This window comes from Phodopus roborovskii, unplaced genomic scaffold, assembly GCF_943737965.1.
Source record: "Phodopus roborovskii unplaced genomic scaffold, PHOROB, whole genome shotgun sequence".
In the NCBI taxonomy this organism is placed as follows: Eukaryota; Metazoa; Chordata; class Mammalia; order Rodentia; family Cricetidae; genus Phodopus; species Phodopus roborovskii.
This window is the reverse complement of record NW_026126566.1, coordinates 2,846,604-2,869,392: the sequence shown is the minus strand read 5'-3', so window position 1 is coordinate 2,869,392 and position 22,789 is coordinate 2,846,604. Positions and strand designations below refer to the sequence as shown.

The following is a 22,789-nucleotide window of genomic DNA, read 5'->3' as shown; positions in this document are numbered from 1 at the left end:
AACAACAAAATATTCCAAGCAAAGGGACTTAAGAAGCAAATCAGTATAGCCATTTTAATATCTGAAAAATAAAACTTCAAACCTAATCAGAAGGGATAGGAAAGGTCATTACATACTCAGAGGAAAATCCAACAATAAGATATTATAGTTCTTAAAATCTATGCACCAAACACACAAGAACAAGTTCATAAAAGAAACACTACTACAGCTTAAATCACATATCAACCCTCACACAGTGAAAGTGTATGACTTCCATACCCACTCTCCCCAACAGACAGGTCATCCAGACAAAAACTAAATAGAAAAATGGAGATAACTGATATTATAAACCAAAGGAGCCTAACAGTTATGTATATACCATTTCAACCAAACACAAAAGAATATACCTTCATCTGAGCAGCACATGGAACTTTGTCCAAAACTGGAACCACAACATATCCAAACTTACGGGAAAAAAATGAAGGTGGTTTTAAGAGCCAAGTTCATAGCACTATGTGCCTATTTTTTTTAAAAAAAATGGAGATATCATACTAACTTAACAGCACACCTGAAAATACTAGAAAAAAAAAAAAAAAAGGGTAACTCCCAAAAGGAATAGAAAACAATAAAGTAGAAATCAAACTCAAGGCTGAAATCAATGGGAACAATCAAAAAGTACAAAGTATCAATGAAACAATGATTTGTATCTTTTAGAAAAACAAAAAGAACAAACCCTCAGCCAAATTAACTCAAAGGCAGAGAAAGAAGATTCAAAATTAAAGGTGAAAGGGGGTACGAAACAATACACAATAAGGAAATCCAAAGAATTGTAAGGACATACTTTTAAAACCTGTACTCATCCTAATTGGAAAAATCTAAAAGAAATGAATATTTTTCTCCATATAGACTATCTACCAAAGTTAAATCAAGATCAGTTAAGCAATTTAAACAGACCTATAATCCCTACTAATGAGATAGAAGAAGTAATTAATTCTCCCAAACAAACAAAACAAAACAAAACTAACCTGGGCCAGATGGTTTTAGAGTAGAATTTTACCAGACTTTCAATATTCCTCAAATTATCCTACAAAACAGAAACCAAAGGAACAATGCCAAATACTTTTTACATGGCCAGTTACTCTTATACCTAAACCACACAAAGATCCAACATAAAAAGTGGATCACAGACTAATTTGCTTTATGAACACTGATGTAAAAATTCACAATAAAATACATGCAAACAAAATCCAAGAACATATCAAAAAGGTCTCCCACCACAATCAAGTAAACTCCATCCTAGAGATGCAGAGATTCTTCAATATACATAAATTGATAAATGTAATCCACCATATAAACAGACTGAAAGACAAAAACCACATGATCATCTCATTCGATGCAGAAAAGGCCTTTGACAAAATCCAACATCCCTTCATGATTAAAGTCCTGGACAGATTAGAGATACAACATATATACCTCAAAGTAATAATAGTGACTGACAGCAAGCTCATAATCAACATCAATTTAAACGGAGAGAAACTCAAAACATTTCCACTAAAATCAAGAAAAGACAAGGTTGTTCACTCCTTCCATACCTATTCAATATAGTATATAAAGTCTTAACTAGAGCAATAAGATAACTGAAGGAGACCAAGGGGATACAAATAGGAAGGAAAAAAGTCAAAGTGCCTTTATTTGTAGATGATACGATAGTGAGCCTAAAAAGTCGACCAGGAAACTCCTACAGCTGATAAGCACTTTCAGCAAAGTAGCAGGATTCAAAATTAATACACAAAAGTCAGTAATAACCTTCCTATACACCAGTGATTCTCAACGTTCCTAATGCTGCAATTCTTTAATACAATTCCTCACGTTTATTTTCATTGCTACTTCATACCTGTAATTTTGCGACTGTTAGAATGGTATAATCTTGTATGTAGGATGGTCTTAGGCAATCCCTGTGAAGAGTCATTCAACAACCCCCCTGTGGGTATTGACCCACAGGTTGAGAACCACTGCTATACACAAATGTTAAACAGACTGAGAAAGAAATCAGGCAAACAATACCCATCATAATAGCCTCAAAAAAAAAAAAATCTTGGAGTAACTCTAACCAAGCAAGTAAAAGACTTGTATGACAGAAACTTTAAGACACTGAAGAAAGAAATTGAAGAAATTATCAAAAGATGAAAAGATTTCCCATGCTCATGGATTGGTAGGATCAACATAGTAAAAATGTCCATCCTATCAAAAGCAATCTACAGATTGAAAGCAATCCCCAACAAAATTCTAACACAATTCTTCACAGATCTTCAAAGGACACCTTTCAGCTTCATATGGAAACACAAAATATAAAAGATAACTAAAACAGTCCTCAATAATAAAAGAACTGCTGGAGAGATCACTATCCCTGATGTCAAAATGTACTACAGAGGTTGTAAAAACAGCATGGTATTGGCATAAAAAACAGACAGGTTGATCAAAGGTATTTAATATAAGTCTACACTCCTACAGACTCCCAATTCTTTATAAGAAGCCAGAAATACACACTGGGGTATAAAATTGAACAGTTGTGTAGAGAAGAATGCAAACAGATCCATACTTATCCCGCACAAAACTCAACTCCAAATGGATCAAGGACCAAATGGATCACTGGCCTCATAAGGACAAATACATAGCACCAGATATACAACCTGATAGAAGAGAAAGTGGGGAATAGTATTTGAACTCACTGGTACAGGGAAGGACTTTCTGAACAGAACACAGATAACATAGCACTAAGATCAACAATAAATAAATGGTACCTCATGAAACTGATGCTGCACATCTTTAATCTCAGCATTCAGAAGGCAGAGGCAGATGAATCTCTGTGAGTTTGAGGCCATCCTGGTCTACAAAGCTACACAAAGAAACCCTGTCTCAAAAAAACTAAAAATAAATAAATAAATAAATAAATAGGGTTCAGATTTAAACAGAGAATTCTCTAAAGATGAAACACAAATGGCTAAGAAGTACTTAAATAAGTTTTCAACATCCTTAGTCATCAGGGAAGTATAAATCAAAACTAGTTTGAGGTTTCATTTTAAAGCAGTTGGAATAGGCAAGATCAATAAAACAAATGACAACTCATACTGTTGAGGGTGTGGAATAAGGAGAACACTCAACCAAGTGCCTGTGGGAGTGCAAACTTGTACAGTAACTATAGAAATTAGTGTGGCATGTTCCTTAAAAATCTGGGAATAGGGACTAGGGCTTCTCTCCTGTCTCTAGGTTAAGGGGGATGTGTTCACAAGGTCCTTTTGTGCACCAGGGATACATCCTGGCTCCACTGTCAGATCTACATGACCCCAAATGGATGGGGTGGGGGGATGGGAGGGGAGGGTGGTTAGGGTGCATGTGAGAGGGCAGAGAGGGTAAGAGGGAGGGAGGGAGGGAGGGAGGGAGGGAAGGAGGGGAGGAGGGGAGGAGGGGGAACTGGGATCGACATGTACAATAATAAATTAAATAAAAAAAAGTCCTTCAAAAAAAAAAAAAAGCTGGGAATAGATCTACATCAAGACTTAGCTATAACACTCTTGGACACAGGCCCAAATGACTACATCCTATTGCAGAGACTACTGCTCAACCATGTTCATTGCTGCTCTAATCATTTATAACCAGAGACTGGAAGCAGACTAGATGTCTGTCAACAGATGAATGGATAAAGAAAATGTGTTACATTTACACAATGGAATATTATTCAGCTGTTTAAGAAAAAATGAAATCATGCAATTTGCAGGTAAATAGATGAAGTTTAAAAAAATCCTCAGTGAGGTAATTCAAACCCAAAAAGACAAATATGTATATATATTTACTTATTTGTGGATGCTAGCTGTTAAGTCTTCAATAAGCAGGCTACATTCCATACTACCACAGAGGTTCTGTATAGCATAAGGGATTATGGTAGAGAGAAGCAAGGATCTCAAGGAAGGAGAAAAATAGAATATATAGTTATGGATGAATGGGGGACTGGAAAGAGAGGACTAAACAGAAGAATGGAAGAAACAAAGGGTGAGTAATGGGGATGTCATTCCGTATACATTATTTTATTGGTTGATAAATAAAACACTGGCCAATGAGGCAGGAAGATAGGCAGAACAAGAATTCTTGGAAAGGTAGGCAGAGGAAGACCAAGAAAGAGTCACAATGCAGGGCGCCAAAGGAGTAACAGGTCCAGGCATTCTCCAGTAGCCAAGGTCATGTGGAAATACATAGATTGGTAGTTATGAATTAATAATTCAGACAGAGCTGGCCAATAAGAATCCCTAGCTACTGGTCAACAGTGTATAATTAATGTTAAGTCACCATGTGTTTATTTGGGGGTTGAGAAGGGTAGCAGGACCTTGGCAGGACAAGAAAACTCCACAACAGGTGAGGGAGGGAATAGAGGGGCAGACAGCTAAAACTAAGGGCCATTTCAGGGGTCATTTAAAGCTTAGACAGTAGAAGCTTCTTAAAATATATACATATAAGAAACTTAAATAGAGTCATCAAGTAACAGGAGAGACAAAGTCTCTCACCAACAAGTAAAACCTCCAGGATCAGGAATGAGTTACACTGCTGGCCAAAGTGGAAACCCCAAACAACCCAGGCATTGCCAAAGCTGTTTGTTTCTTTCCACAAACTGATGGTTAAGCCCCCAAACACACAATTAAAAATAAATATTTTTAAAGTATACATCATCTAAAACAAGACTTTTAAGATATAGTCAACTAATTTTTTTAAGGTGCTAAGATTATACAATTGGAAAAGGATAATATTTTCTACATATGGTAGAAGAACAGGCTTTGTGGCACTGTTGGCCAATAGGAAAGCAAGATAGGTGGGACTAGGAGGAGAGAGAAAGTAGTAGGGAAGAGATTCAAGATAGAGGACTGAGAGAGAAGAATGTCGGGTCTCCGGTAAAGTAAGACCACGTGGAAATACTTAGATTAATAGAAATGGGTTAATATTTAAGACAGAGCTAGCCGATAAGAAACTAGTAACTGGCCTACAGCTTTATATCTAATACAGCATCTCTGTGTGTTATTTGGAACTGGTGCAGCTGTGGAACCAAGCTGGCGGAAAAACCTACTCATAACGGGTTAATTTTGGTTTTGTGGGAATTGTTTGTATAAGGCAGGTCTCACTATATAGTTCCAGCTAGCCTAGAACTCACTATGTACTCACAGTACTCATATTGTACTCATAGAACTCACTATGCAGACTATGTAGGCCTTGAACCCAGAGATCTGCCTCTGCTAGGATCTAAGTTATGTGCCACTAAGAATGGACATACTATGTATAAAATAGAATGCATGATTATTTGTAAACCTGAATGAGCAAAAGGCATTAAATTCTAGGGTGGGGGGGAGTTGATGGCTTGGCAAAGATTTCAGTTTAGCTCCTTAATAATATCCTTTTTTTTTTTTTAAAGTATTTATTCATTGAATGTTTATGTGTATGAGGGCTCATGTACCACCATATGCATGTGGAAGACAACTAACACCATGTAAGTCTCGAGGATTGAATTCAGGTGATGAGGACTGGCAGCAAATGTCTTTAACCTCTTAGCTATACAACTGGTCCAATACTGTTTTTTGAATAACAAAAACATCTTAAAAGATATGCACTGAAGTTCATTAAAATTAAAAGCAAGTGCTCTCAGAAACACACTAGAGTGAGACAGTAAACAATGGTCATGTAACTGGACAGATGGCTCAGTAATTAAGGACAAGGACTGCTCTTCCTGAGGACACCAGTTTGATTCCCAGCATCCACATGGTTGCTTACACCTATCTTTAACTCCAATTCCATGGGATCTGCTGCCCTCTTCTGGCCTCTGACAGCATCGGGCATGCAGACATACATGGAGACAAAACACCCATATACATAAAAATAAAATAAGAAGGCCACATGTAGGTTGTCTTACTCCTTTTGCTCTTTGCTCTTTTCTCTTTGGGGAGCCCACCACTCAGCTCCCAAATAAACACACACAAAGTCTTATTCTTTCTTATGAATGTCCAGCCCTAGCTTGGCTTGTTTCTTGCCAGCTTTTCTTGTCTTAAATTATTCTATCTTTTGCCTTTGGGCTTTTATCTTTCTATGTACTTTACTTCTTATTCCATGGCTTGCAGTGTAGCTGGCTGGCTGGCCCCCTGATGTCCTCCTCCCTTTCTCCTTTTGACCCCATCCTCTCTTCTCAGATTTTTCCTCTCTCTTTACTCTCTCTGCCTGCCAGCCCCACATATCCTTTCTCCTACCTATCTGTTGGCCATTAAGCTCTTTATTAAACCAATTGGGTGTTTCACAGAGTTAAACAAATGCAACAAAAAAGAATGCCACACATCTTTGCATCATTAAAAAAATATTCCACAGAATAAAATGTGGCATATCTTAAGATAACATCCCACAACCGCCACATATAAAGAAAAAATATGTACATAAACAAACCTAAGTATGCCAAAGCACTTGCCTCTGGAAAGCATACCTCTTAGAGCCCACAAAGACAAATCTATGGGAATTTGAATAAGAAAGATCAATAGACTTAGAGCTGCTATGTCTTCACTTCAACTGTAATCCAATTAAACACTTTCTTTTATAGAAAAGTAACCAATACACGATCCAATAAAGACTTGATATACAAAAGGTAAATATATATTATCCAACTACATATAGATATCAAACACAAGAGATATTATTTTTAGCCATTACAATAATACAAATGCAAATATAAGTCAAAGTCATAAGATTCCAAAAGACTGAAGACCCAAAGTGTTGGGAAGAGTCTGCACAACTGACCTGAGGACATAGTTCAATAGCAGAACATTTGCTTAGCAAGAATGAATGAGATCCTAAATTTAATTCCCAGAATCACTTCCAAGAAATAAAAAAAAGCCATGCATGGTGGTGCATAACTTTAATCTCAGCTCTCAGGAAGCAGAGGCAGGAGGATCTCTGGGCCAACCTGCTCTACATAACAAGTTCCAGGACAACCAGACAACCAGAACTACATAGAGAGATCCTATCTCAAAAAAATAAATAAAATAAAATAAAATTTAAGAAAACAAAAAAGCACAGAGTAGAAAGGGGGAAGGGGAAAGGGGAAAAGGGAGGGCTTTTGATGACATAGTGATACACACCTGCTATCCCAGCACTAAAGAGGCTTGAGATTGCCACAAGTTTAAAAGTTTGAGGCTAGTTAATAAATGAACAAATACAACTTTAAATTTTAAAATTAGTGACTGAACAGAAGCTCAGAGGTTAAGACCATGGACTGTTCTTCCATAGGACTCAGTCTCAATTCCCAGCACCCACAAGGAAACTCACAGCCATCTGTAACTCTACTCCCAAAGGATCTGATGCCCTCTTCTGACCTTTGCAGGCACATGGTACACACAAACATACAGGTAAACATTCATACACATAAAATAAAAATAAATGAAATGGGTGAAAAAAGAAAAATTACATTTAAAGAATGCAATCTTTAAGTGAAATTTAAAAAATAACTACAGCACATCACACAATGGATTTGTGATAATACTGTCAAATTAACAGAATCTAGATCACTTAAGAAACAATGGGGGATTATCTAAATGAGCTTAGCCTCTAACATGCCTATGAGGGATTATCTTTATTGAGTTAACTGAGATGGTGTGGTGGTTTGAATAGTTATGGCTCCCATGGACTTGTGTGTTTGAATGTTCTGCCCATAGGGAGTGACACTTTTACAAGGTGAGAACTTGTTGGAGGAATTGTGTCACTGTAGGGGTGGCCTTTGAGGTTTCATATTCAAGATATGCCCAGTGTGGTACACAGTCTCCTGCTGCTTGTGGATCAAGATAAAGAACTCTCAGCTCCTTCTCCAGCATCACGTTTGCCTTCATATTGCCATGCTTCTCACCATGACAACAATGGTCATTTAGGTAGTACCATTCCACAGACTAGGAGCCCAAATTGCATAAAAAGGAGAAAGAATTCTCAGTGCTACTATACATCACTCTCTGCTTCTTGACTGTAGATGCAAAATAACCAAGCTGTCTCCTCAACATCCTGCCACTATGACCTCCCTGCCATGATGGACTATGACCTGGAATTGTGAACCAAGATAAACCTTTTTTCCTTACGTTGTTTTTGTCACGATGTTTTAACATAGCAATTGGAAAAGTAAATAATAAAGGAGTATTACTTAGGAAAAAAAGAGCTATAAGAAGAACTCTTAATGCATATTGCTAAGTAAAAGAAACAAGTCGAAATGTATAGTTCCAATTATGTAATAACACAGAAATACAGAGACAGTACAAAGATCAGTCAATGGCAGAACTGGTGATGAGGTTTAGTGGTCGGTTTAGCAATCCCTGGCTTTGTAAAAAGAGTAATAGCAACAGTAATGATAATAAAATACCAATAAACAAAAGGGAGGGCTTTTAACAACTAACTTTAGCTAGCTATGAGACTGTGAAACTGTCTATCATTAATGAGATAAATCTGTAGTAATTCTACACAATGGAATAAATAATACTCAGCAATATGTAAGAACGATCTACTGACACTCTACTGACACAGTGAACAATATGAATGAATCAAAAGTAATTACTATACTTAGCATGCTGAGACCTTTTAAGTTCAATCTATAATACCAAATAAGGGGCTGGAGCGATGGCTCAGTAGTTAAGAGCATTGGCTGCTCTTCCAGAGCACCTGAGTTCAATTCCCAGCGACCACATGGTGGCTCACAAACCATATGCCTTTAGTTCATTTATTAGTTCTAGAAATACATGTCTTTGGCACACCATTATACCACCCTCAACACTCTTCTGTACTGCAAAATGACAAAAAAAAAAAAAAAAAAAAAGAAGAAGAAGAAGAAGAAGAAGCCAGGCCTAGTGGCACAAACCTTTAATCCCAACACTGGGTAGGGACAGGAAATCAATCTCTGAATTCAAGGTCAGCCTAGTGTACAGAGTAAGTTCCAGGATAATCAGGGCTACATAGAGAAACCCTGTCTCAAAAAAAAAAAAAAAAAAAAAAAAAAACCTACTGAAAATCTTAAAAACTAAATTACAAAATTTAATGGTTTTTTTTTTCTTTAATTCTAAAAGAGTATCTTTTTAAAATCCTAAAATCAGGCCAGTATGAAAAAGTATGACTGATTCAGTAGTCAGAGGTGCTTGACACCAAGCCTTAAGACCTGAGTTCAATCCTTAGAATCTACCTGAAGGAGAGAACCAATCCTCACAAGCTATCCTCTGACCCTTGTGGCACTATAAATAAAAGACCCAGAGATAGATATTGGGGTTCAAGCTTCAAGGTGAAGATCAGTAAAGCAAATAAGCCAGCCTCTAGCTCTTACCTCTACCTCAGCCTGAAAGGGCTGATCTTCTCTCCATGAGCTCTCACCAAGACTCAGACTGCTGTATCTCCTCAGGAGAATAATCCTGAGACTGACTGACTCTACCTTCTATTCCTCTCAAATCCTGGGGTTAAACTCACAAGCTCTGATTCACTCTCTGGTAGCCCAGGGTGGTCTTGGACTTAGAGTTCCATCTGCCACTTAATCCTGAGTCTTGAGATTAAAGGTGTGTGTCTAGCTTGTATAGCTGCTTTGCTATTTTGATCTCCAGTGGCTTTAATAAATCATAAACATCACCATAGACCACCCCCACCAAAAAAAAAAAAAAAGACTTGCTAGAGCCTAAACACATTACAATTCACGCAAGAAATGGTTTCCCATAGACAATGTTTGTCTAAGTCAAGCTTATTTCTTATTTCACGTAAGATGACGGTCTCCAAGTCCAGTTACTGCAAAAATGTAATTTTCTTTGTGGGTGAATAAATAAAACTGTTGTGTATATACACTACCACTACCACTACCCCAGAAAAGTTTTCAATTAACTTTATTGCCACTCTGAGCACTTTTGCATTCTATTTTGAAATGGAATATGGAATTTATTTTTATTGGCCAAACTGAGGGGTTTTTTTTATTTATATCTTGTTTCTATTAGGTGAGATTGCCATTTAAATAGACTTCATTTCTAAAATACCAACCTTACTACTGACATCATAATTATATACATATTTAAATGCTTACTTTTTTGCTATGAGCTTTTAATGTTTTATATTAAAGATTCCCACTTTAACATATGCAGAGAAACCATACATTCCAGTTTGTTAGTGGTTGTTCCAGTTTATTTTTGTTAAATAAGGATAATTCTTTTAACATTATCTAACAGTGTGTCATGGCATATGGGAGTCAGATATCTATAAATGGCAGCGGGGAAGAACTACCATCTAGAAACATCAGGCAGTAAGTATGTTAAGCAGTTCATACACCATCACTCAATACTAATTACTCTCAATAACAGCACTTGCCATCTCTGTAGCCCACCTTTCCAAGTGTTCTTGCAGTTGGATTGTAATATCCTCAAAATATGAACCATACATTACACATTACATCTCCACTCATCCCATCTCCATCTCTATTTCCAAAATGTGCCCTATTTCTTTCTTGCCATTACCTTTGTAATTACTACTAATAATAAAAGCTATTAATTACCATAGTGTGTATCATGCTTGTAGAGTAAAAAGTCCAAACTCACTTCCGGATTTTGAAAACCCACCAATCCCTGAGTCAAAATCCTACCAATCTCATCCTGGAAATTTCCCCCTGGAAAGTTATGATCCTCAAGAAACCCTATATAAAGCATGCTCTCACTCAGTTCTCTATTGCTTCTTACACGACCAGAGGCAGCCCACCTCTTCTGTCTTTCCTAATAAATCTCTTGTGTCAGGTTTGTTGTGCAGTGTGACTTTATGGTATCCCGTGGCTCCCAACTGCCAGGACATGGCTCGCCTCAGAGCTTCAATACTTAAAATGCTGACACTGCTAAATACTTTTCACAACAATCCCATAAAGTAGATAAGGAAACAGGTGTGGAAAGGTTAAGCAATTGGCTTTATCAGATTGTCATGGGCATAGATTACAAACAGCCACAACTTCAACATCCTCCTCTGTGGAATTCCGCCCACCCCTTAACTGTTATTGTAGTTGTACTAGGTCAACTTGATTACTTCAAACTACATTTCCCAGAATCCTATTCCAGGTTACAGTTGGCCAATAGAGCAAATTACTCTCAAAAACATGATTAGACAAAGGTGAGTGTTGCAAACAGATTCCACCATATCTCTGGTCTCCCTAAATCTTTTATTCCATTTATCACAGTATCTATATGTCCTTGATAAAGCTCTCACATGGTGCAAGCACCAATTCTCTTCCCACTCTACTGCAAAGAAACACCTGCAACCTTCCCTTCTGAGATTTTTGCATATCCAAATTTAAGGTACTTGGTCTTCCCCCCTTGCCTCCAATCAAATCACTTCTGCAATATCCATTTTTGCTTCCAAAGAAGCCACTTCCCCCTACTTGATCCTCTTATTTAAAAAGAGCAGTTCTTCATGGTGAGAATACCAGATAGTGCCGCTACCAGATTAACAAGCATCAATAAAAGCAAGATTAGCAAATAATGCAAGATTCACTTAGAGGCACTTTTGTGTCCTGGTTAAGATGGAAGGGCAGAAAAGGGATACAATGAAGTCTAAGAAAAAAAAAAATGTTGGTAGATAATTGTCTCAAAAATCACTTTTTATGTAGTAATGTAGATACCGAAGTATCTCCCTAAAATTTGAAATTTCTATTGAGCATAAATGATTGCATGTAATTCTCCAATACTATTTTGTTTCTTAAAAGATCCCTCACTTTTGGCTAAAGTATTTCCAGAAATGTATTTCACTAGTTTGGTTCCTCCAGTCATAAGATGAGAATAATTCAATTCTGTGTGATTTTCTGGGATTCAGTACTTCTTGGTGGCCTCATAGGTGACTATGAATTCTTTCAAGAATTCACTGAGAACCTAAAGTTCTGCACTACCAAGCATAGTAAGGCATCTAGGTATGTAATGCTTTTAAGAAATTTCATTCAGATCAATTAATTATATTAAATAAAGCTGTTCCCAAGTGCTATCTTGAAACAAATCTATTCTCATACTATCATGTTCAACTACCTCTCTTCTATTTTATCAAGCTGTGGGTCTCAGAATCATACACTAAACAGGTCTTTTATACAAGAACTCCCAGGCAAATGCATTTTTATGAATCCGGAAGTCAGGAAGCTCTGTAGTAAAACACTAAAACAGCCAGACATTGAGTCTGGTTCCTCACAGTTCTAATAAACAGCAGATTTAAGACTGTGTGCAGGCTTCCTACCTGCAGTTTTCTGAGGGATTAAAAAAACTCTATCTCCCAGGGAAGCTACTTAAAATTGAAGGTAAACAACTCAAAATAGCTTCAGGAAGTACCTGAAACTGACTAGAATGACTAGGTTCCTCCCTCCCCAAGTAAGCAACAAAAACTGTTGAAGAGTCACTTTCAGCCAAAGCCAAACCGCAGAAAAGACTCTTGGGACCCGACCTGATCCTGGAAGAAGGTTAGATCTACTAAGTCACTTCTAAATGACACTCTCTAACTGCAGCTTTTGTGAGCTGTTGCACATGCTGGGGTGAACTTAGGTGATGCAGCTGTCTTTCAGTCATTTCTGATCCTTTAAGTAACCCTTCACCCATATTCCTGTAAGTAACCCCCAAAAATAAAACTTAGTGGTTCACCAAGTTGTACTTTGGTGTGATCCATACTTTAGTCTGTCATGGATTCCCTGTCTTGGGGTGAGTAGATGCATGTTGCATCTCCCCATGAAATCATGTCACACAACACCTGCCTAGCATCTGACCATAAGATTATTGCGAACATTTTGGGAGTTTTGTTTTGTTTTAATCTAGTAAGAAAATGAGATTAGCATCACCTGTTTCAATCTAAACAGAAAGCAATTAATATAATTTATTTCACAGGTGATTAAACATTTTCCACTCACAGCCCTTTTTCACCTGAGAATTTTAAACAACCAGGTATACAAAAGAGACACATAAATTAAACATGTACTGGTAACTGTAATAACTTTACTTTAAATGGATTTTTAAATTATTTCATTATTACTTTGTGTCTGAGAGTATGTGTGTAGGCACACGCATACAATCACTTGTTTCTGGAAGTCAACAGACACTGTGGAGTCTGTTTTCTCCTTCCACTTGTACAAGTGTTCCAGGAATCAAACATGGATCACCAGGCTTACACAGAGTAAAACCCCTTTACCTGAGGAACCACCTTGCCTCCCAGATTTTTATTTTAAAATAATTCTTTGGAAGAAATGTAATCTTAACATTTAATAAAGAAGAAAGCAAATACACATTTCGTGAAATTTGTTGCACTTGCTCAGTTTTACATTTCATATTTATAAAATGCTTTTAAGAACTGATTGAGTATTTCATGCGGCAGGCTAAAAAGAATCAAGCTGATTTTGTGTTATCAATATTCAGAGTGCCACTTCATATAAACATGCAATGCATAATGGCAGTAGTACACTGAGGGCCCTTTCAGAAGCTGCTAGAAATATTGCCTTAATCCAAAGCTAAAATTCATTCAACAATTTTTTTCAATGAAATTCAACTCAGCAGATCAAATGGCATGTGTGTGGCTGATCATTCCTCATGAGTCTCCACCTCATTTTCTAAGACAGGATCTCTCATGGATTTGGAACATGCCATGCAGTCTAGGCTAGCTGGTCAAGAGCCTCATAGATCCCCCACTCCACTCCAGGACTTCTCAGGGCCACCACACCCAACTCTTAACACAGGTTCCGGGCACTGACTCAGGTCTTCATGCTTACACAGCAAGTACTTACTTTATGCTTCTATAAGAGAAAATTTGTATGTACAGTTAAAAACACCACAATTCTTATTATACTATTCTCTAGCATCTAAATCCAGACAGTATTCGCTGGTATTACATAGTGTGAAAGCACATGTTGTATGTTCAGAAATTAGGTTGTAATGTGGTCTCTCCTAACGTGATAAGGACAGCAGCACTACCAGAAACATTTCAGATGTATTATGTGCTAAATTTTGAATTTATTTTGTTACTTAGTTCAGGTACCTTTTATTGTTGCTAAAAATGAAATTAGGTCTGTATTTCTCTCAACCTTGCACAAAAATTAATTCTAATAGATCAAAAGACCTTAAGACCTGAAGATTTGAAACTGTTTTAGAAAAACATTTCAAGACATAGCTGGGTGTTGGTGGCGCACAACTTTAATCCAAGCACTCGGGAGGCAGGAGGATCTTGTGAGTTCAAGGCCAGCCTGGTCTACAGCGAGCGTTCCAGGAAAGGCTACAAAGCAATACAGAGAAACCCTGTCTTGAAAAACAAAAACAAAAAAAAAAGACATAGCTAGATGTAAGGGCTTTCTGAAAAGGACTATAATAGCACAGAAAGTAACCCAAAGAGTTGTCAAATGCAGTTTACAAAACAAAAAAAAAAAAAAAAATTCTGCAAAGCAAACAATCATGGGAGGTGGGGGGGGGGGAGTCAGTAGTATAGAAAAAGTCTTTGCCAACTACCCACTGGACAGGGATCTAATACCTAGACTATATAAAGAACTGTAACAAACACCAAAACATGGCTATCATCCATGCAAAAAATGGGCTATTAAATTAACAGATAGCTCTCTAAAGAAGAAATACAAACAACCAATAAATATTTGAAAGGGTTCAAATGCAATTAAAACTCCTTTGAGATTACATTTCACCCAAGTCAGAAAACTGTCAGCCAAAAGGAGATGTCAGGGACTGACAACCAATGATGGTAAGGATGTGTGGGTTGAGAGGAATCTTTACATACTGCTAATGGGAATGTAAATGTGTAGCCACTATGGAAATTAATATGAAGTTTCTTAAGAAACTAAAAATAGCACTACCAAATAACCCAGCTACATCACCCCTAGGCATATACCTGAAAGATTCTGTATTAGCTACTTTTCTGCTGTTGGGATAAACACCATGACCAAGGAAACTTACAAAAGGAAGAATTTATTTAGGCTTACGGATCCAACGGTGGGAAAGAATGGAAGAAGCAGCAAACCTGGCAACCAGAAGAAACTGGGAGCTCACATCGTCAACCATAAGCACAAAACAGTGAGAACAAAGTAGAAGCAGGATGAGGACTAAAACTCTGAAAGTCCACATCCAATTACATACTTCCTCCAGCAAAACATGACCCCAAAGAGCACCACCATTAACTGTTTGAATACTCAAGACTGTAAGGGTCATTTCTCATTCAAATCACCATATTCCCTTCCCTGGGTCCCAACAGCCTCATTGTTGTATCAAAGGCAAAATGCATTTAGTCTTTCAGTCTTGTGATCCCTACTGTTAGTTCTCAACTTGACTACAACTGGAATCAACTAAAACCCAGGCAGTTGGGACACACCTGTGAGGGAAGGGATATTCTTTTTTTTTTTTTCTATTTTTTTGTTTTATTTTCTCATTTTACATATCAATATCAGTTCCCTCCCATCCTCCCATGCCCCAACACCCCCCCTCCCATTCCCCATCAACTCCCCAGGGAGGGTGAGGTCTTCCAGGAAGGTATCATCAAAGTCTGTCACATCATTTGGGGCAGGGCCTAGGCCCTCCCCCATGTCTCTAGGCTAAGGGAGTATCCCTCCAAAGGCAATGTGCTCCCAAAGTCCTTTCATGCACCAGGGATACATCCTGGTTCCACTGTCAGAGGTCCCATAGAGTGCCTAGGCCTTTAACTGAGACCCACATTCAGGGGGTCTGGGCTGGTCCTATGCTGGTCTACAGAACAAGTTTGAGGAATGGCTCCAAAGGTACGGAGAAACCCTGTCTCAAAAAAACATAAAAACAAACAAACAAAAAGGAATGATTCCTATAATCCCATAGAGAGTCCCATATTACATGTGGCCTTTTTGGAGCAGGTGTGGCCTTGTTGGAGGAAGGTTGTCACTCAGGAGAGCTTTGAGGTCTCAGATGCTCAAGCCATTCACTTCCTGTTGCCTACTGATCCAGATGTAGAACTCTCAGCTATTTCTCCAATACCATATCTGGTTCCCTCCATAATAATGAACTAAACCTCTGAAACTGTAAGCCAACCACAATTAAATGTTTTCCTTTATAGAATTTGCCATGGTCATGGTGTCTCTTCACAGTAATAGAAACTCTAAGACAATTACAACTTATAACAGTAGCAAAATTACAGTTAACAACAAAAATAATTTTATAGTTGGGGTCACCACAACATGAGGAACTATATTAAAGAGTCACAGCATTAGGAAAGTTGAGAACCACTACTCAAGGCAATGTCTTAATTGTAACCTTCTGTGAAATCAGAAAACAAATTATATACTTCCAACATACAGTGGCACAGAATAAACATTATTACTCCAAAAAGGAAGAATGGAAGAAAAAAAAATATTGGAACAAAGCAAGACCAGAACCCAGCAGAACAAATACCAACAAAAAAGCTTAAACAGTACCATCTCCCTACTTAGGCTGCTCCGACTTCCTGTATGAAGCTCTCCTTTACAGAAATCCCATGACTCTGTTATCTCCAAAGTCTTGAGTTCTCCACAGCAAGCCAGGCATCACTTTCACACCTGACAACAATGGCCTCTCACAGCCCCTTGCTCTTCTCATGGCCTTCATGCAGAGGCTCTCCCCATGCATTGCCTAGCCTCAGCAGCTCTCTGAAACAGGAGGAATCCACAACACTTTCACTCTTGCATCCTTCATGTCTCTAGAGCCAGCAGCAAACGGGTAACACTTCCAAGTTCTGCTGCCAGCTTGAGATGGAGCCTGGTCTCTTGAACCACATTACATTAACAGCACTGTTTTAGTTGCTGTCTAGGAGCAGCTAATGCCTTAGACTCTTTCCCATGTTTAAAGCTGGGGGGAGGTCTTGCCTGGGGCGGGGGGGGGGGCTCCTTTTATTCCAATGCTTAAGATTCTCCTAAACCTTGATCTTAATCTCTGTATCTCTTTCAGCACAAGCCTTGAAACAAAATTCAGTTTAGTGGTATTCTTTCTCTTAAAACTGAACACTCCGTGTTTCTTTCTTTCCCACTTGTTTTCTTTCCACTGAGGATCTGCCTAACAGTCATTAATAACAACCCTTCAGATTCAGTATCACACTGCCTTGAAATTCTCTATGTCAGAGAAATTAGCCCATTACTTTTTAATTTAGCCTTGGGCAAGTTCTTAGGATAAGGGCAGAAGGCAGCCAGACTGCCAAAATTTCATAGGAATGGCCTCTAGCCTGGTTGCTAATATTGTTCCTCTCTGAAACCACTTGAGCTGGATCTCCATAGGTCAAACACTCTCAGCACTACTGTCTTCCAAGTTTCTTCTAGGACAACCCTTTAAACTCTGATTCAACTGCTTTTCTAATCCAGAATTCCAAACTCTTCCACTTTCTCCAGAAACAGACATGGTCACTCTCCAGTTTAATCAACTTTTATATTAGTTACTTTTCTGTTGCTGTGATAAAACACCATGACCAAAGAAACTTACAGAAGGAAGATTTATTTGGCTTAAGGTACTAGAGGGTAAGAGTCTGTCATAGCAACACAGCATGGCAGCAAGCATGGAAGCCAGAGCAGGAAACTGAGCACTTATATCAACTGGCATCACGAAGCAGAAAGAGCACTAGAAGTAGGGCAAGGCTTTATTTAGTGTTACCAGCTGGTGACCAAGCATTCAAATGCCCGAGACTATGGGAGCATTTCTCATCCAAGCCATACTCTTGCTTCAACACACCATTGTTTGAGAATTTCATACATGCACTTCTGTATTTTGATGAAATTCCTCCCCCTCCAATTTCTTCTCTATCCCCATTATCACTTTCCCCTCCCAACTTCATGTGTTTCGTCTTGCTTTTTAACTAAGTTCACACATGGCTGCCTGTATGTGCATGGCTGTAGAACCATCTACAGGGACATGGTTAACCTCAGGGACCACATCCCTAGAGAAAATGGACTCTCCCTCCCTCAGCAGCCATCAACTGCCAAAAGCTCCTTGACTGGGGAAAGAACTTTACATAAAAATGGTTGCTAGCTCACTGAGCTAGTGTAGGGATTAGCTGAATTAAGTTACTTAAAGTAGTACTTACATCAGTACCTATACAGCTACATAAAATCATATTAAATCGAACAAGAGAAAAATGAAACTCAGAAAATTAGACAAAAAACTACTGTATACTGCAATGATTTGGGGTACTCATGTCTTTTAAGTAGTCTTTAAACATTGAAAAAAGGAAGCCTTTACTGTTTACTTGTGCTAGATTTGTGGGTACCAAAATCAACAAAACACTACTTCTGTCCTTGAATTGCTAACTTCCCACTGGAGAACATAAATGATTACAGTGCATTTGGTTAGAATGATGGTAGAGACAGGTGTATACAAAGTGGCATTATGTCCAGGGTAGAATTATCTTTAGAAAAAAAAAAAATCCAAAATTTATGAGCTATATACAGCTTTTTAAATTTAGGGTACTACAAATTTCAGACAGACAACTGATAAGCACATATAAAAAAGTCAGTCTAGCCAGACCATAGTGGTTCTCTGAGTTCAAGGCCAGTCTGCTCTACAGATCAAGGTTCAAGACAGTCAGAGCTACACAGAGAAATCCTGTCTTGAAAAAACAAACAAAAAAGAAAAAGTAAAGGAAAACCAGTCTGATGTATGTTAACAATGACGATTAAAGAAAAGACTATAAATGAGGGAGGGAGAGGCATGGAAAAGTGGAGAGGGAAAATGATGTAAAAATATTTTCAATGAAAAAGCAAAACGGAAGAAAAGCAATCTTCTAATTATAATAGGGAATCTAAAAAAATATTTTGTTCCTAGCTTTCCATGTGTTGAAAGTCATATACACACACAAGAAAAGCAAATCTTGGGGCTGGAGAGACAGCTCAGCCATTACAAGCAAGTAGCACTCTTGCGGAGAAGCTGACTTTGCTCCAGCATCCACATCAAGTGGTACAGAACTGCCTGGTACTCAGCTTCAAAGGGGTCTGAACTGCACTGTATACATAATTTTTAAAATAGTAATAAACAAAAATCTAAGGTAAGTAATAACAAAAGCAACAATTCAATAAATATCACAATGCAAATATGTACCATGAGGAACCATGGTACCAATATTCAACCAATATTCAAAATGAACACAAGGATCCAAGACAAAATTATGTTAGCATTTCTTCTAAGTATGCATGTATAGGTGTGTAGATATATAGATATACTACAAAAGCATTTTAAAAATAACAGTTAAGCTTTTCATTTCTGTGTACATAGACCATCTTGATCTACAAAAATATATGTAAAAACCTTCAAAATTGTTTCAAGAGTTAAGTAATATTTTTAATGAAAGAATGTTCTACTTAAGGAAATCTTACTATGAAACCATTAAAACAATCAAATACTAAATTCATTGAAAAATAAATTTGATTTTTTTATATTACTTATTTATATCTGGCTTAATAAAAATGAGGTCCTTCTCTAAATGTAGTTAATATGCCTCGTTAGCAGAAGTTCATTCATCCTTTATTCACAAATGCTTACTTACACAATCATTATGAAATGTGAATATAAGAGTAAAGTTCAAAACCACAATTTTTGTTTTCTCTTGTGCTTTTAGTGGTAGGGTTTAAGCACTGGGCCCTGTGCTCTCAAAGCATTTTCCCAACCAGTGAGCTACACACATCGCTCCTCCCAACCCACAACTTACAATTCTTCAACTCCATATTTCTGGATACTCCTATGCAACAAATACTGACTGCCTAAAATTTAAGCAAACTTCTTTACTAAGTACTCATGACAGGAAAAGGCAGTTATGGATTCTTCCAGTTTTTCTCATGCCAAGTTTCTTTTCCAATTCACAAGTGTACTTTGAATTCATCACTAAACAGGTAATACTTTAAATTCATCACTAAAAATCTTAAAAATCCACAAAATCAGATTTTAATTAATATAGCAGCCACCCAGGATACTTTACAATTCTTTCCATCTATTGACCAACACAAGATTATTACAATGAATTCACATGTGAGCTTGCAAGGAAAGGAGGATCACATTACAACAATTTGTATGTGAAATGACTGCATAGGAGTTGATGAGATGGTTCTGTGGTTAAGAGCACTGGCTGCTCTACCAGTAAACCTGGATTAGATTCTCAGCACCCATACAATGGCTTACAATGATCTGTAACTCAAATTTCAAAGAATCCAACACCCTCTTATGGCTTCTGCAGGCACCAAGTACCCATATGGTTCAGTATGCAAGTAAATCACCCAAGCACATAAAACTTAATTCTTAAAAGATGATTGAAGAACAGGCTAGAACCACCACTGTAGTCATTTACCATAGACCCAAATATCTTTCTTTCTTTCTTTTTTAGGAGAAAAGGCTTCCCTATTTAGCCCTAGCTGTCCTGGAACTCCTATGTAGACTAATCTAGCCTCAAACTCACAGAGATCCACCTGTGTTTCTCCCAAGCACTGGAATAAAGGAAATTGCCACCATGCCCCAACAGATACATCGGTAACTGTAGTAGGAAACACGTCTTAAGCCATTCACCTCTTAACTCTGTAAATGTCTTTCCTATAGGTTATTACAAGCACAGTTAACTACAAGTTTCCTTCAAGGTGTAATACACTAGTGAAATGTGAGTACTATAATGGAGCATTTGTAGTTACATGAAGCTTCAATTACTAAAAGTAATTTATCAGCATTTTCTTCTGTACAGAGAGCTCCAACCCTGCTTACTCAGTAATCTAACACTACAGTATGATACTAAAATGAGAATTTTCTGTCAGCTTATTAACTTGGTTAGCAGCATTTTATATAGACACATAAACCACGATAACAAATGGCTACTTTCTGTTATATTCTACACACTGACTTTTGACATTAAACTCTGAAATACTGAAACAAAGTTTGCAAAGAAAATAGCCTGCGAGTTCCCCATATATCTCAACAACATGCAAAAATAAAACATAACCTCAAGAAATATGAAGTTTTATCAAGTATATTTCTTCTGTTCAATTAAGATGGTATACGTTTTCTCTACAGTCCTAACACATAAAAGGATGCTCAGAGCCACTTCTTCACAAATAATGTCTTCGAAACTTAAATTGACTGGGAACAAGTCATCCAACAATGTAAGTCAAAAAGTGTAGACGTTATCTAGCTAGGTGCTTAGAACTTACAAACAGGGACAAACTCTCCAGCCAATCTCAGTCTATACTTATTTTTGCAAGACAGAGAAACACAGTCCTCACAGAAACGTATCTACCTATGTGAACTAAGAACTTCCTCGATGACCACTTGCATGACCTTGGGAAGTTAAACCTTTATCTCGCTGAGCCTCAATTTTTTATTTTTAAAGTTGACAAACTACATAATCGTCTTGCGGGGGGGCGGGGGACTGGGAAGAAGAGACGAGTTGACATACAATTACAGAGAGCAAAGTATGTGCATCTCGAGAGCTGGCTGACCACTCCAAGTTAAAGGAAAACAACCTTCATCACTAACCTACCACACCGACCACCCAAAAAAGAGCACTTTTTTTTTTCTTTTTTGTGGCTAAAAGCACGTCGGTCCCTGCTTCCCTGCTATCGGCTAGTTGCAACCTTCTGGTTTGAACAAAATTCCCGCGGAGTACGAGTCTGACAGCTTCCCAGCCCACACCGCACTGACCTGGAGGTCTAAGGTCAGCCCTAGCCCAGCAGGGCTGTCCCCCATCCCCGACCCCCTGCAATGGAATTCCCGTCCCTGGGCCCAGTCGCACGCTGAGCCAGAAGTACTTACCGTCCGCTGGGCGGGGATCACGGAGCCGAGGGCCGAGAGGAGGCCACCGAGCTGGCCCCTCCGCCCCCGCACGGCCTGTCACCGCGCCCCCCCAGGAGCGGCGCCTCACGGGGACCCCGAGGCCCGACGGGTGGCAGGAGAAACCGGGCGCGGGCCGGGGACCAGGCCCAGCCTGCTTCTCATGGGGCAGCGGGCGCGCAGCCCGGGGCCTCTTTACCGCTTCAGGATCGCTGCAGCCCCGGGGCCCGCGGGGTAAGCTGGGCCGATGAGGAGGAAGCCACCGGCCCGCGTCACCGGCGGCCGGAGAAGCAGCGAAGCGGAAGCGGCGACTCTGCCACGGGATCGTCCGCCGTGGGTCGTCTTTGTCGCCGGCTGCGCGAGCCGCGAACGCCGCGCCACCCTCGTCAGGCGATGCGGCTGAGAGCAGCCGGGCCGCCACTACACAGAGACCCGTGATGTCTGGCGTAGCACGGCGGAGCACGTCACGGCGGCTCGCTCGTGTGCGCGCAACCCCTCGGCCCGCCGGGAGCGGAACCCGCCGCATCCGCGCGCCCGGCTGAGGCGAGAGAGCAGGCGCCTGCGCAGTGCCGGTTCGCCGCCGCACACCCGGCTCCGCCCACTCAGGCCGGGCTCCGACGGCGCGACGTTCCCAGGCTTCACACGGGGTGCGCACGCAGCGGAGGCATTGCGTTCCGCGCATGCGCAAAGCGTGCACCGTCGGAGACGCGCAGTTAAGGGTTTTCCCCCTCGGTGAGCAAGGAGCCACATCGCGGAGACCTCGCGGAGGGGCGGGGACTGTCTCCCAGTCCTGGCTACCGTCCGCGTCTACAGATGTCACAAGTTTTTAAAGGACTTTAGCAATCACCGTCCTGACCGCAAACCACCATCTTGGTCGCAAGCGAAATTTTAAGCGTTTTCTGGCTGGCCTAGTACGTTATTGTTTTTCCAGTTTACCGGAGACGACTTGCCATCACACACCACCACCACCCCATTCCCCCCACCCCCGGACCAAAAGATAGTGAAAT

The 22,789-nt window shown here is 39.3% G+C and overlaps 1 protein-coding gene across 1 annotated transcript in view; it reads right to left on the bottom strand.

Annotated features, from left to right (window-relative positions):
* Positions 1 to 21,842, bottom strand: part of Map3k2 (mitogen-activated protein kinase kinase kinase 2) — a 63,392-nt gene extending 41,550 nt beyond the window's left edge. The window contains exon 1 of the mRNA XM_051202308.1: positions 21,765 to 21,842. The gene's annotated coding sequence lies outside the window, so the exon portion shown is untranslated. The remainder of the gene's footprint in view (positions 1 to 21,764) is intronic.
* Positions 21,843 to 22,789: the final 947 nt, after the last annotated feature.